The following is a 15000-nucleotide window of genomic DNA, read 5'->3' as shown; positions in this document are numbered from 1 at the left end:
GCATCGCTCTGCCCCGTCGACAACGCTCGCACTGGCTAAGCCCCGGATATATCCAAATCCTAGAGACGCGCCTGGCCCACACTACAACTCCCAGAGTGCATCTGTCTGTGATGTCACGCCCACACTACACTGAACGTTTTGAAGCCTCAAGTTCTTCATTTCGGCCGACGCCATCTTGTTTTTTTGCAACCAGAGAACAGGAAGTGACTGAGGAGTGACGTGGAGACGCCGTACAGGTCTGTGGCGTTGACCTGTCAATCAATTCAATTCAATTCAGTTTATTTGTATAGCCCAATTTCACAAATTACAAATTTGTCTCGGAGTGCTTTACAATCTGTACACATAGACATCCCTGCCCCAAAACCTCACATCGGACCAGGAAAAACTCCCAAATAACCCTTCAGGGGGAAAAAAAGGAAGAAACCTGGAGGAGAGCAACAGAGGAGGATCCCTCTCCTAGGATGGACAGAACAATAGATGTCATGTGACCAGAAGGACAGATTTAGAGTTAAAATACATTCAATGAATATGACAGAGTGTATGAATAGTTCATAGTAGGCATATTCCACGATGGAGACCTCCACCATCCATCAGGCAGATGGCGGTGGGGAGGAGGAGTGGGCGGAGTCTCAACAGTGGGCGGAGTCTCAACAGGACAGTGGCGCAGTCAGGAGCAGAATTCCGACCCAGACCTCAATGATCCATCAGGCAGATGGGATCTATGCCGTCTCATAGGGTCCGATGACCCCATGAGACGTGAAGTCTAAGGACTCCGGGAGAAAGCAGAGTTAGTAACGTGTGATGGAGAGATGAAAATGCATCCTTAAGGTATGAAAAAAGAGGAGATAGGTACTCAGTGCATCCTAAACGTCCCCCGGCAGCTATAAGCCTATAGCAGCATATCAAGGGGCTGGACCAGGTGAACCTGATTCAGCCCTAACTATAAGCTCTGTCAAAGAGGAAGGTCTTAAGTCTACTCTTAAACGAGGTGACTGTGTCTGCCTCCCGGACTGAAGGTGAAGCTGGTTCCATAGAAGAGGAGCTTGATAACTAAAGGCTCTGGCTCCCATCACCTTGTAGCCCCGCCCCTAAAGCGTCCTCTGAAGTACTTCTACAGTGTTGTGTGAGTACTTTGTGGCTCACTGATCCGTCTGAAGACAGAAGCTCTTCCTGGTTCCCTCATTAAATATTCATCCTTTTATTTGCATAGTTTGGAGCGGAGCAGGAAGTGTGTGTGTCTGTGTGTGTGTGTCTGTGTGTGTCTGTGTGTGTGTGTCTGTGTGTGTGTGTCTGTGTGTGTGTCTGTGTGTGTGTGTCTGTGTCTGTGTGTGTGTGTGTGTGTGTGTCTGTGTCTGTGTGTGTGTCTGTGTCTGTGTGTGTGTGTGTCTGTGTGTGTGTCTGTGTGTGTGTGTGTGTGTGTCTGTGTGTGTGTCTGTGTGTGTCTGTGTGTGTGTCTGTGTGTGTCTGTGTGTGTGTGTCTGTGTGTGTGTCTGTGTGTGTGTCTCTGTGTGTGTGTGTGTGTGTCTGTGTGTGTGTCTGTGTGTGTGTGTGTGTCTCAGCTCATCTCTCAACCTTTAAGCTGAGGAGCTGCAGGCGATAGGAAGGAAACACAAAGGTCATGTGACCAGTGCTAAAGGTCATCTGGGTCATGTGACCAGTGCTAAAGGTCATCTGGGTCATCCCGAGCTTCACTTCCTGTCTCCTCGGTTGTGTACCTGTGTTGTGTTGTGTGTCCTGGTCGTTATCGAGCAGCTGGTTCTCTTTCAGCTCGTTGTTTACCTTCCATCCAGAGTTCCTTCTTTTAGCGGCTAGCCGCCAACCAGGCGTCGCCATGTTGAGAGCCATTTAGAGGCAATCACGACGCTTTCTATATGGTTACTTGAAACCTTTACAAGAAGACGAGAAGACGAGAGGATGAGAGGATGAGAGGATGAGAAGATGAGAGGATGAGAAGATGAGAGGACGAGAAGATGAGAGGATGAGAAGATGAGAGGATGAGAAGATGAGAGGATGAGAAGAGAAGATGAGAAGATGAGAGGACGAGAGGATGAGAGGATGAGAAGATGAGAGGACGAGAGGATGAGAAGATGAGAGGATGAGAAGATGAGAGGATGAGAGGACGAGAGGATGAGAGGACGAGAGGATGAGAGGATGAGAGGACGAGAGGATGAGAGGATGAGAAGATGAGAGGATGAGAAGATGAGAGGATGAGAAGATGAGAGGATGAGAAGATGAGAGGATGAGAGGATGAGAGGATGAGAAGATGAGAAGATGAGAGGATGAGAGGATGAGAGGATGAGAAGATGAGAGGATGAGAAGATGAGAGGATGAGAGGATGAGGAGGATGAGAAGATGAGAGGAAGATGAGAAGATGAGGATGAGAAGATGAGAGGACGAGATGAGAGGATGAGAGGATGAGATGAGAGGATGAGAGGACGAGAGGATGAGAGGACGAGAAGATGAGAGGATGAGAAGATGAGAGGATGAGAAGATGAGTGTGTGGCTTGTCATTAGTCTGATTTTCCCAGCTGCTCCTGAACGCATCATCTCACTCTTCCGGTAAGCTCTGGTTGCCAGCTCAACAGCGAGCATGACTTCTTCTTCTCTCCCTCCCGCTCCCTCTTGCTCAGTGTGTCTCATGTATAGTTATCCCCCTGCCTCCCTTAATGATAACGATACATGCAACAAGTGTAGTTTATTTGCTAGGTTGGAGGCAGGTCTAAGTGGGTTAGATGCACGGCTCCGCGCTATCGAAGCTCAGACAGCTATGCTAGTTAGCCCGCCCTCTCCCGTAGTCGGCGCGGAGCTACAGTCAGCTGTTAGCTGTGCCCCGGTAACCGTGCAGCCGGATGGTTGGGTAACTGTTCGCAGGAGTAGTAAGTCTACACAGAAGCCGCTGTGCACCAACCACTTCACGTTTGAACCAGTTTTCCTGCTCAGCGACACACCCGCTGAGGAACACACCCTGGTTATCGGGAGCTCTATAGTCAGGAACGTGAAAATAGCGAAGCCGCGGACCAGAGTCGTGTGCCTCCCGGGGGCCAGGGCGGGCGACGTGGAGTCTTGTTTGAAGCTGCTGGCTAAGGATAAGCGGAGATACAGTCAGATTGTAATACCGCGGTGGTAATGGCGCCCGAGCCCGTCGGTCGGAAGTCACTAAAATTAATGTGGAATCGGTGTGTGCTTATGCCAAGACGTTGTCGGACACGTAATTTTCTCTGGCCCTCTCCCAAATTTGCAGACAGACGAATGTATGGCGAATGTCGTCTTTCAACCGCTGGCTGTCGAGGTGGTGCCCAGCGAATAATGTGGGCTACGTAGACAACTGGAAGACTTTCTGGGAAAACCTGATCTGATGAGGAGGCGGCATCCATCCCACGTTGGACGGAGCGTCTCATTTCTGCGAATATGACCAAGTTGATCACGGACTTATTCTAGGACAACCCAGGGTTCAGATCAGAAACCGGGAGCAGAGTTGTGGTTTAACACCCTTCTCTGCTCTTCCATTCGAGCAGTTACCCACCCTTGACTTTAGAGTAGAGACTAAGGACAGACCACGGCCACTTCAATTAAATAAATCAAAAGTAAGCAGAAGAGGAGTCGTACACAATAACCTTATACAAGTTAACACAATTATTTCAGCAGTGCAACAAAATAGGTCTATTAAATGTGGTCTCCTAAATATTCGATCTCTGTCATCTAAAGCTGTGTTACTGAATGATTTAATATCAGATAATCACATTGATTTATGTTGCCTAACTGAAACCTGGCTGAGCCATGAAGAATATGTCTGCCTAAATGAATCGACTCCTCCAAGTCATATTAATACTCACATTCCTCGAGGCACCGGTCGAGGAGGTGGAGTAGCAGCCATCTTTGACTCTATTAATAAATCCTAAACCTAAATTACACTACACCTCATTTGAAAGCCTTGTTCTTAGTCTTTCACATCCAACCTGGAAAACACTACAGCCAATTCGATTTGTGATTCTGTACCGGCCACCAGGTCCATATTCAGAGTTTATATCTGAATTCTCAGAATTTATATCAAGTTTGGTTCTTAAAACCGATAAAGTTATTATTGTTGGAGATTTTAATATCCATGTGGATGTTGATAATGATTGCCTTAGTGCTGCATTCATCTCCTTGTTGAACTCGATTGGCTTCTCTCAGAGAGTACAGAAACCCACTCACAGCTTTGGCCACACGCTTGATCTTGTTCTTACTTATGGCGTTGACATTGAGCATTTGAACGTCTTCCCACAGAATCCTCTTCTGTCAGACCACAACCTCATAACTTTTGAATTTATACTACCGGAGTGTACTCCGTTAGTCAAAAGTTTCTACACTAGATGTCTAACTGATAGTGCTGTAGCTAAATTTAAAGCGATTCCTTCTGTATTTGATTCGATACCACGTCTCAATATAACAGAGGACTCCTGGTCTAACTTTAGTCCGTCCCAGATTGATCATCTTGTTGACAGTGCCATAGGCTCTCTGAGAATGACACTGGACTCGATAGCCCTCTGAAGAAGAAGACAGTGAGGAAGGAGGTTTGCTCCTGGTATAACCCTCAGACCATGAAACTGAAGCAAGCGTCACAGCTTGAGCATATGGCGTTCAACTAATCTCGAAGAATCCCGCTTAGTTTGGCGAGATAGTCTTAAAACATATAAGAAGGCCCTCCGTAATGCCAGAGCAGCCTATTACTCATCAGTAATAGAAAAAAATAAAAACAACCCCAGGTTTCTCTTCAGCACTGTAGCCAGGCTGACAGAGAGTCACAGCTCTGTGGAGGCGAGCATTCCTATAAACCTTAGTGGTAATGACTTTATGAACTTCTTTAATGAAAAGATTTTAACTATTAGGGACAAGATTAATATTCTCTTGCCCATAACCAGTGCCAATCTGTCCTCAAGTGGAATGGCCTTGGAAACCGCTGTATGCCCTGGTGTATATTTGGAGGGATTTTCTCCTATCAACCGTGACCAATTATTTTCAACGGTTTCTACTTCAGACACGTCTACCTGTCTCTTGGACCCCATCCCGACGAGGCTGCTTAAAGACGTTTTGCCTTTAATTGGCGGCTCTCTATTAGATATTATCAATGTGTCTCTGCTAACAGGCCACGTACCACACTCCTTCAAGGTGGCTGTTATTAAACCTCTCCTGAAGAAGCCCACTCTGGATCCAGAGGTATTGGCTAACTACAGACCGATCTCTAACCTCCCTTCCTCTCCAAGATCCTTGAGAAAGTGGTCGCAAATCAGTTGTGCGACTTTCTACATCATAATAGTTTATTTGAGAAATTTCAATCAGGATTTAGAAAACACCACAGCACCGAGACAGCACTGGTGAAAATTACAAATGACCTCTTAATGGCAGCAGATAAAGGACTCCTCTCTGTCCTGGTCTTGTTAGACCTTAGTGCTGATAGAGGACTCCTCTCTGTCCTGGTCTTGTTTGACCTTAGTGCTGATAGAGGACTCCTCTCTGTCCTGGTCTTGTTAGACCTTAGTGCTGCATTCGACACCATTGACCATGACATCCTGTTACAGAGACTGGAGCAGTCGATTGGCATTTCAGGCACGGCACTAATTTGGTTTAAATCCTATTTATCAGATCGATCTCAGTTTGTATTTGTAAACGATGACGCCTCGATAACCACCAACGTTAATCACGGAGTTCCACAAGGTTCTGTGCTTGGACCAATTTTATTTACCTTATACATGCTTCCTTTGGTCAATATTATCAGGAAACACTCCATAAACTTTCATTGTTATGCAGATGACACTCAACTATATTTATCGATAAAACCAGAGGAGAGCAACCAACTCTGTAAAATTCAAGCATGTCTTAAAGACATCAAAACATGGATGACCTGCAACTTCTTGATGTTAAACTCAGACAAAACCGAAGTAATTTTAATCGGCCCTGAGCACCTCAGAGATCAATTATCTGGTGATGTGGATTCTGTAGCGGCATTGCCCTGGCATCCAACACCACTGTAAAGAATCTTGGCGTTATCTTTGATCGGGACTTGTCCTTTAACTCCCACGTAAAGCAAATCTCAAGGACTGCATTCTTTCATCTACGTAATATTTCAAAATCAGGCACATCTTGTCTCAAAAGATGCAGAAAAATTGGTTCAGCGTTCGTTACTTGAGACTGGATTACTGCAACTCCTTATTAGCAGGCTGCTCTAATAAATCTCTTAGGTCCCTCAGTTGATCCAGAATGCTGCAGCTCGTGTTCTCACTAAAACTAAGAAAAGAGATCACATCACTCCTGCACTAGCTGCTCTGCACTGGCTCCCAGTAAAATCAAGAATCACTTTTAAAATTCTTCTCTTAACCTACAAAGCCTTGATTGGTGATGCTCCATCATATCTTAAGGAGCTTGTCGTACCATATTGCCCCACTAGAGAGCTACGCTCACTAAATGCGGGACTTGTAGTTCCTAGAGTCTTAAAAAGTAGAATGGGAGCCAGAGCCTTTAGTTATCAAGCTCCTCTTTTATGGAACCAGCTTCCAATTTCAGTCCGGGAGGCAGACACAGTCACCTCGTTTAAGAGTAGACTGAAGACCTTCCTCTTTGACAGAGCTTATAGTTAGGGCTGAATCAGGTTCACCTGGTCCAGCCCCTTGATATGCTGCTATAGGCTTATAGCTGCCGGGGGACGTTTAGGATGCACTGAGTACCTATCTCCTCTTTTTCTCTCCTTAAGGATGAATTTTCATCTCTCAATCACGTTACTAACTCTGCTTTCTCCCGGAAGTCCTTTTGACTTTCGTCTCATGGGGGCATCGGACCCTATGAGACGGCATAAATCTATCTGCCTGATGGATCGTCTGGGTCGTCAAATTCCTGCTCATGACTCACGCCACTGTCCTGTTGAGACTCCGCCCACTCCTCCTCCCCACCGCCATCTGCCTGATGGATCGTGGAGGTCTCCATTATGGAATATGCCTACTATGAACTATTCATACACTCTGTCATATTCATTGAATGTATTTTAACTCTAAATCTGTCCTTCTGTACACATTACATCTATTGCATCTGTCCATCCTAGGAGAGGGATCCTCCTCTGTTGCTCTCCTGCAGGTTTCTTCCTTTTTCCCCTGAAGGGTTATTTGGGAGTTTTTCCTGGTCCGATGTGAGGTTTTGGGGCAGGGATGTCTATGTGTACAGATTGTAAAGCACTCCGAGACAAATTTGTAATTTGTGAAATTGGGCTATACAAATAAACTGAATTGAATTGAATGAGAGGACGAGAGGATGAGAGGATGAGAGGATGAGAGGATGAGAGGATGAGAGGACGAGAAGATGAGAGGATGAGAAGATGAGAGGATGAGAAGATGAGAGGATGAGAGGATGAGAAGATGAGAGGATGAGAGGATGAGAAGATGAGAAGATGAGAGGATGAGAGGATGAGAGGATGAGAAGATGAGAGGATGAGAAGATGAGAGGACGAGAGGATGAGAAGATGAGAGCATGAGGACCGAGAAGGCCTGAATCTTGATTGATAATTTTGTGCGTTTAAACGTTTAACTTTAGTCTCCACCTTAAACTTCTCATTGTGTGTGTGTGTGTGTGTGTGTGTGAGTGAGTGTGTGTGTGTGTGGAGCTGCTGCCTCAACATAAATATGTATTTCCTGTCTCCACCATCAGCTCGGAGGAAAAAATGTAAATTTAACATTCATCTCACTGCCTCCTCTTCCTCCTCATTTTTGGTGTGTGTGAGTGTGTGTGTGTGTGAGTGTGTGTGTGTGTGTTTCTGAGTGTGTGTCTCTGAGCCTTCAGGGCTGCAGAGAGTAGAAATTCATTCTCTCTCACACTTCCTATCTTCCTTTCTAATTTTCTCACACCCTTGCATGCAGACACACACACACACACACACACACACTCACACTCACCCCCACACTCTCTCTCTCCCTCTCTCTCTCTCTCTCTCTCTCTCACACACACTTTAATGCATGCGGAGCAGTGCAGTGATATTCAGCTGAAGGGGGATGGTTTAAATGTTAATGGCTGTGCAGGAAGAGGCTGAGATTCCATTGGAAACACTCGGCTGCACAGAGCACAACATAATCCTCTTTATTGGAGGGAGTCTCCCTGGACAGTGTGTGTGTGTGTGTGTGGGTGTGTGTGTGTGGGTGTGTGTGTGTGAGAGTGTTAAATCCCTTTGTTCTCTTTCAGCAATGTTTCTCCTTTATAATCAGCCGGGTGTCATGGAGACTAATAAATGGCGTGATGGCTTATTCCAGGATTCAATTTGAGTGGAACATGAGAATATCTTTATATGGGGAGTCCACGCCACCTTCAGGGAACATGAGAATATCTTTATATGGGGAGTCCACGCCGACTTCAGGGAACATGAGAATATCTTTATATGGGGAGTCCACGCCGCCTTCAGGGAACATGAGAATATCTTTATATGGGGAGTCCACGCCACCTTCAGGGAACATGGGAATATCTTTATATGGGGATTTCACGCCACCTTCAGGGAACATGGGAATATCTTTATATGGGGAGTCCACGCCACCTTCAGGGAACATGAGAATATCTTTATATGGGGAGTCCACGCCGACTTCAGGGAACATGAGAATAACTTTATATGGGAGTCCACGCCTTCAGGGAACATGAGAATATCTTTATATGAGTCCACCGACTTCAGGAACATGGGAATATCTTTATATGGGAGTCCATACCTTCAGGGAACATGGGAATATCTTTATATGGGGATTTCACGCCACCTTCAGGGAACATGGGAATATCTTTATATGGGGAGTCCACGCCACCTTCAGGGAACATGGGAATATCTTTATATGGGGATTTCACGCCACCTTCAGGGAACATGGGAATATCTTTATATGGGGAGTCCACGCCACCTTCAGGGAACATGGGAATATCTTTATATGGGGATTTCACGCCACCTTCAGGGAACATGGGAATATCTTTATATGGGGAGTCCATGCCACCTTCAGGGAACATGGGAATATCTTTATATGGGGATTCCACGCCACCTTCAGGGAACATGGGAATATCATTATATGGGGAGTCCACGCCACCTTCAGGGAACATGGGAATATCTTTATATGGGGAGTCCATGCCACCTTCAGGGAGCATGAGAATACCTTTATATGGGGAGTCCATGCCACCTTCAGGGATCATGAGAATATCTTTATATGGGGAGTCCACACCACCTTCAGGGAACATGGGAATATCTTTATGAGTCCACGCCGCCTTCAGGGAACATGGGAATATCTTTATATGGGGAGTCCACGCCACCTTCAGGGAACATGGGAATATCTTTATATGGGGAGTCTACGCCGCCTTCAGGGAACATGGGAATATCTTTATATGGGGATTCCACGCCACCTTCAGGGAACATGGGAATATCTTTATATGGGGAGTCCATGCCACCTTCAGGGAACATGGGAATATCTTTATATGGGGAGTCCACGCCACCTTCAGGGAACATGGGAATATCTTTATATGGGGAGTCCACGCCACCTTCAGGGACCATGGGAATATCTTTATATGGGGAGTCCATGCCACCTTCAGGGAACATGGGAATATCTTTATATGGGGAGTCTACGCCGCCTTCAGGGAACATGAGAATATCTTTATATGGGGAGTCCACGCCGCCTTCAGGGAACATGGGAATATCTTTATGAGTCCACGCCGCCTTCAGGGAACATGGGAATATCTTTATATGGGGAGTCCATGCCACCTTCAGGGAACATGGGAATATCTTTATATGGGGATTCCACGCCACCTTCAGGGAACATGAGAATATCTTTATATGGGGAGTCTACGCCGCCTTCAGGGGACATGGGAATATCTTTATGAGTCCACGCCGCCTTCAGGGAACATGGCCGCTCCGTTCTCCTGGAGAACATCCCTGTGAGTCCGGTTCTCCTGGAGAACGTCCCTGTGAGTCCGGTTCTCCTGGAAAACGTCCCTGTGAGTCTCTCCAGGGCGTTCCAGCCGGTCGGGTTCCATTTACAGGAACTTCACTTCTAATCTCCGGTTCTGTCCGTCCTCGTTGCGCCGGAGGAAAAGTCTCGTTGGAGCGATTTCCTCCCGGACCCGGACCGCTGGTCCGCTGGCCTCCGCTGCAGAGCAGGAGCCGGTGCTTTCACCCCTCAGAGGAGCTTCGACACATCGACACTTTGGAATGATCTAGAAATGCGTTCTGACACTCGCTGTGAGGTTCTCCTTGATTTGACCTGATGAGGAGAGGATTGTTCTGCTGTGAGCCGCTGGGTTCTCTATGGCCATTACATCATGATCATGACGTAACAATGATGTAATCATGTCGTAATCATGACGTAATCATGATGTAATCATGTCGTAATCATGACGTCATCATGACGTAATCATGATTTTAATCGTAATCATGTCGTGATCGTGATCATGTTGTAATCATGACGTCATCATTACTAAACATTTGTTTTTTATCAAATCAGAAAATCTTCCGTGAGAGTTTCATGTTTAAAGTTTCAATCAGAGGAATAAAGAAGAAGGGAAAGAAGATTCAGAGTGCACCCCCCCCCCCCCCCCGGTGTCACTGCCAGTGATTTATATGAGGGCTCGGTGGAACACGGTTGGTGCCAATAGGGGGATGTGAGTACAGGCCCCCCCCCCCCCCCCCGGTGATTGATCAACAACACAACGCAGAGCTCAGGGCCATGAAGAGGAAACACACACTAATTGTGTGTGTGTCTGTGTGTGTGTATAGGTGTGGTTGTGTGTGTAGGTGTGTGTGTGTGTCTCCATGTTTCCAGTCTTCTTTTTTTAACGGCCTCATGAGGCGATGAAGAAGAAGATGAAGATGTGTTTGTTCCCTTATTTGCATAACAAGGATGGAGGAGAGGAAACAAGGAGGTGAAGATAGGAGATGAAGGTGAAGGGTGTTCACTCGGATCTCCGTCTTCACACACTAACAATAATTATAACAACAACAACACGACTCACAGTAATGAGGAACCTCACATGACCCCTTCGTGACACACAAAGACAGGAAGCTGGACAACACACACTTACTGTCTCTGTCTCCAGTAGGACCCCTAGGACCCTAAAGGACCCTCAAGGACCATCTAGGACCCTCAAGGACCCCCTAGGACCCTCAAGGACCATCTAGGACCCTCAAGGACTTTAACGGACCCCTAAGACCCTCTAGGACCCTGAGGACCCTCAGACCTGCTCTGCTGAACTGTGAGTGTGTTTCCTTCCTTCTGTTCCTCGTTATTCTCAGGATGAAGATGATGATGATGAAGATGAAGAGGGGTTAGACTGATTGATTGTTTGTTTGAAGGATGGTTGTGAAATGGTCTGAAAGCTGCACCTCCTCTACATCTATATGACTCCCTGCAGTAGAGGAGCTGCACCTCCTCTACATCTATATGACTCCCTGCAGTGGAGGAGCTGCACCTCCTCTACATCTATATGACTCCCTGCAGTGGAGGAGCTGCACCTCCTCTACATCTATATGACTCCCTGCAGTGGAGGAGCTGCACCTCCTCTACATCTATATGACTCCCTGCAGTGGAGGAGGCGCTGATGGATGGCGCTGCCGTCTCCGCGGCGCCGCCGTGAGTTACCGTGGTGATTACCGGTAGAGGCGGCCGCTCGCTGGCCACTTCATCACCGTGAGGGAGCAGAGAGGAAAACACCAGGAGAAAGAGGAGAAAAACACCATCGGAGGAGAGTTCAGGAGGAGGACAGCGGAGCGCCAGGCCTCAGAGGACACGCGATCCGATTGGACGAGAGACGTCCTCTTCCTGCAGGAGGAATGGACGAAAGAGGACCAGATGCTCGTGGTTATTAATGGGTGCTAGCGAAGTGAAGCTAAGCTAAGCTAGCTAGAGCTAATGAGCCATATAGCCTGCTGCCTGCATTAGCTTAGCTTAATTAGCGATTAGTGAGCCGTCGTCCAATCAGAGGATCACGGTTGTCCAAGTGTCTTTAACCCCAAATCATCATGGTAGCTCCTCCCATCATGGTAGCTCCTCCCATCAGTGTGTGAATGGGTGAATGATGACATTACGTATTTTAGACTAGTACTATTTAGACTGAAGGAAACATTGACATCCTGGTTGAGTTCATGTCTAGACCATCTACTGCTACTGCTACTGCTACTACTACTGCTGCTGCTGCTGCTGCTGCTACTACTGCTACTGCTACTACTGCTACTACTGCTACTACTACTGCTACTACAACATTGCAACTGCTACTGCTGCTGCTGCTGCTGCTGCTGCTGCTGCTGCTGCTGCTGCGACAACTGCTGCTGCTGCTGCTGCTGCTGCTGCTGCTGCTGACGACGACACTGCTGCTGCTGCTGCTGTGACAACTGCTGACTGACTGCTGACTGACAGCTGCTGAACTGGCTGACAGGCTGACAACAGCAACATGACACTGACAACAGCTGACTGACGACAGGCAACAGCTGACAGCTGTGACAGGCTGCTGACAGCAACAACAGACAACAACAACAGCAGCAACAACAGCTGACAACAACAGACTGCTGACACAACAACAACAACAACTGACAACAGGCAACAGTGACAGACAGCAACAGTGACAGACAACATTGACGACAACAGACAGACAACAGCTGACAGACAACAGCTGACGACAACAGGCAACAGGCAACTGACACTGCTGCTGACAGCAACAGTGACAGCAACAACTGACAGACGACAGCAACAGACAGACAACAACAACAACAGGCAGACAACATGACAACAACGGCAACAGCAACAACAACAGCTGACTGACATGGCAACAACTGACGACAACAGTGACGGCAACTGACGACAACAACAACAGCAACAACTTGACAGTGACAACAACAACGGCAACAGGCAACAGCTGGCTGACAACAACAGGCAACAACACAACAGGCAACTGACAACAACAACAACTGTGACTGACAACAGACAGACAGCGACAACAGGCGACAACAGCTGTGAACAACAGCTGACAACAACAGACAGCACAACAGACAACAGGCTGTGACTGACGACGGACAACCACTGGACGACAGCTGTGGACAACAACTGACAGCTGACAACAGTGACAGCAACTGACAACTGCCAACAGGCGGACAACACTGTGACAGACAACTGACAACAACAGCAACAGCAACAGCGGCAACACAGCTGACAGCAACAACAGCAACAGCTGCTGCAGCAACAACTGCAACAACATTGCTGCTGCTGCTACTGCTGCTGCTACTGCTGCTGCAACTGCAACTGCTGCAACTGCTGCTGCTGCTGCTGCTGCTGCTGCTGCTGCTGCTGCTGCTGCTGCTGCTGCTGCTGCTGCTGCTGCAGCTGCTACTGCTGCTGCTGCTGCTGCTGCTGCTGCTACTGCTACTGCTACTGCTGCGACTACTTCTACTACTGCTACTGCTACTACTACTACTACTACTATTCAATTCAATTCAAAATTCTGGAGTCATCGTGGACCTCATCATATAGTTCTATTCAATTCAGTTTATTTGTATAGCCCAATTTCACAAATTACAAATTTGTCTCGGAGTGCTTTACAATCTGTACACATAGACATCCCTGCCCCAAAACCTCACATCGGACCAGGAAAAACTCCCAAATAACCCTTCAGGGGGATAAAAGGTAAGAACCCTTCAGGAGAGAACAGAGGAGGATCCCTCTCCAGGATGGACAGAACAATAGATGTCATGTGACCAGAAGGACAGATTTAGAGTTTAAATACATTCAATGAATATGACAGAGTGTATGAATAGTTCATAGTAGGCATATTCCACGATGGAGACCTCCACCATCCATCAGGCAGATGGCGGTGGGGAGGAGGAGTGGGCGGAGTCTCAACAGTGGGCGGAGTCTCAACAGGACAGTGGCGCAGTCAGGAGCAGGAATTCCACGACCCAGACCTCGATGATCCATCAGGCAGATAGGATCTATGCCGTCTCATAGGGTCCGATGACCCCATGAGACGTAAAGTCAAAAGGACTCCGGGGAGAAAGCAGAGTTAGTAACGTGTGATTGAGAGATGAAAATTCATCCTTAAGGAGAGAAAAAAGGAGATAGGTACTCAGTGCATCCTACAACCTTGTTATCCACAAGCTGAGCTCCTCTCAGAAGCTCAGTAGTGATGCTCTCCTCCTCCTCTTCTTCTCTTTCCTCCTCTTCTCTTTCCTCTTCCTCCTCGTCCTTTTGATATATTCACAATCAGATCTCTGCACAAACATCCAGTTCGACACGTCGGCTCTGAACAGATCAACAATGTGACAAAAAAGAATATCTGCATGTCCCTCCTCCTCCTCCTCCTCCTCCCTTCAAAGGCTGCTCTTTAATTGTCGTTGTGAACCAGATGAGAAGTTGCTGCTCTTTGAGGAAACGCTTCTACGCAACAGTGCTTCCATTAAAAACCACCAGAGACTCTGAGGGCCTCAGTGTGTGTGTGTGTGTGTGTGTGTGTGTGTGTGTGTCTGTCTGTGTGAGATACTGTACTACTATCTTTGTGGGGACCGTGTTTTTAACCTGCAGAGTGAGGACAGTCTTTCCCCTCCAGGCGGTGGAGGAAGACAGAGTCAATATCTTTACTATACAACCAGAGGAGTCGCCCCCTGGTGGTCAGGAGAGAGAATTCAGCTTTAACACATGAAGCAAAGACTTCTATACAACCAGAGGAGGCCCCTGGTGGTCAGGAGAGAGAATGCAGCTTTAACACATGAAGCAAAGACTTCTATACAACCAGAGGAGGCCCCTGGTGGCCAGGAGAGAGAAAGCAGCTTTAACACATGAAGCATATACTTCTATACAACCAGAGGAGCCCCCTGGTGGTCAGGAGAGAGAGTGCAGCTTTTGTCTCTGAGTGTCCTCACGTGTCTCTAAGTGTCCTCACATGTGTCCTCACGTGTCTCTAAGTGTCCTCACATGTGTCTCTAAGTGTCCTCACATGTGTCCTCACGTGTCTCTAAGTGTCCTCACATGTGTCCTCACGTGTCTC

At 47.3% G+C, this 15000-nt stretch overlaps 1 protein-coding gene across 1 annotated transcript in view; it reads left to right on the top strand.

Annotated features, from left to right (window-relative positions):
• Positions 1-15000, top strand: part of enox1 (ecto-NOX disulfide-thiol exchanger 1) — an 81662-nt gene that overhangs the window by 7525 nt on the left and 59137 nt on the right. Inside the window, exon 3 of the mRNA XM_056437456.1 lies at positions 11068-11223. The gene's annotated coding sequence lies outside the window, so the exon portion shown is untranslated. The remainder of the gene's footprint in view (positions 1-11067; positions 11224-15000) is intronic.

This window comes from Pseudoliparis swirei, chromosome 2, assembly GCF_029220125.1.
Source record: "Pseudoliparis swirei isolate HS2019 ecotype Mariana Trench chromosome 2, NWPU_hadal_v1, whole genome shotgun sequence".
Classification (NCBI taxonomy): domain Eukaryota; kingdom Metazoa; phylum Chordata; class Actinopteri; order Perciformes; family Liparidae; genus Pseudoliparis; species Pseudoliparis swirei.
Note: the sequence above shows the minus strand (reverse complement) of the source record. Positions and strands in the feature narration are given on the sequence as shown.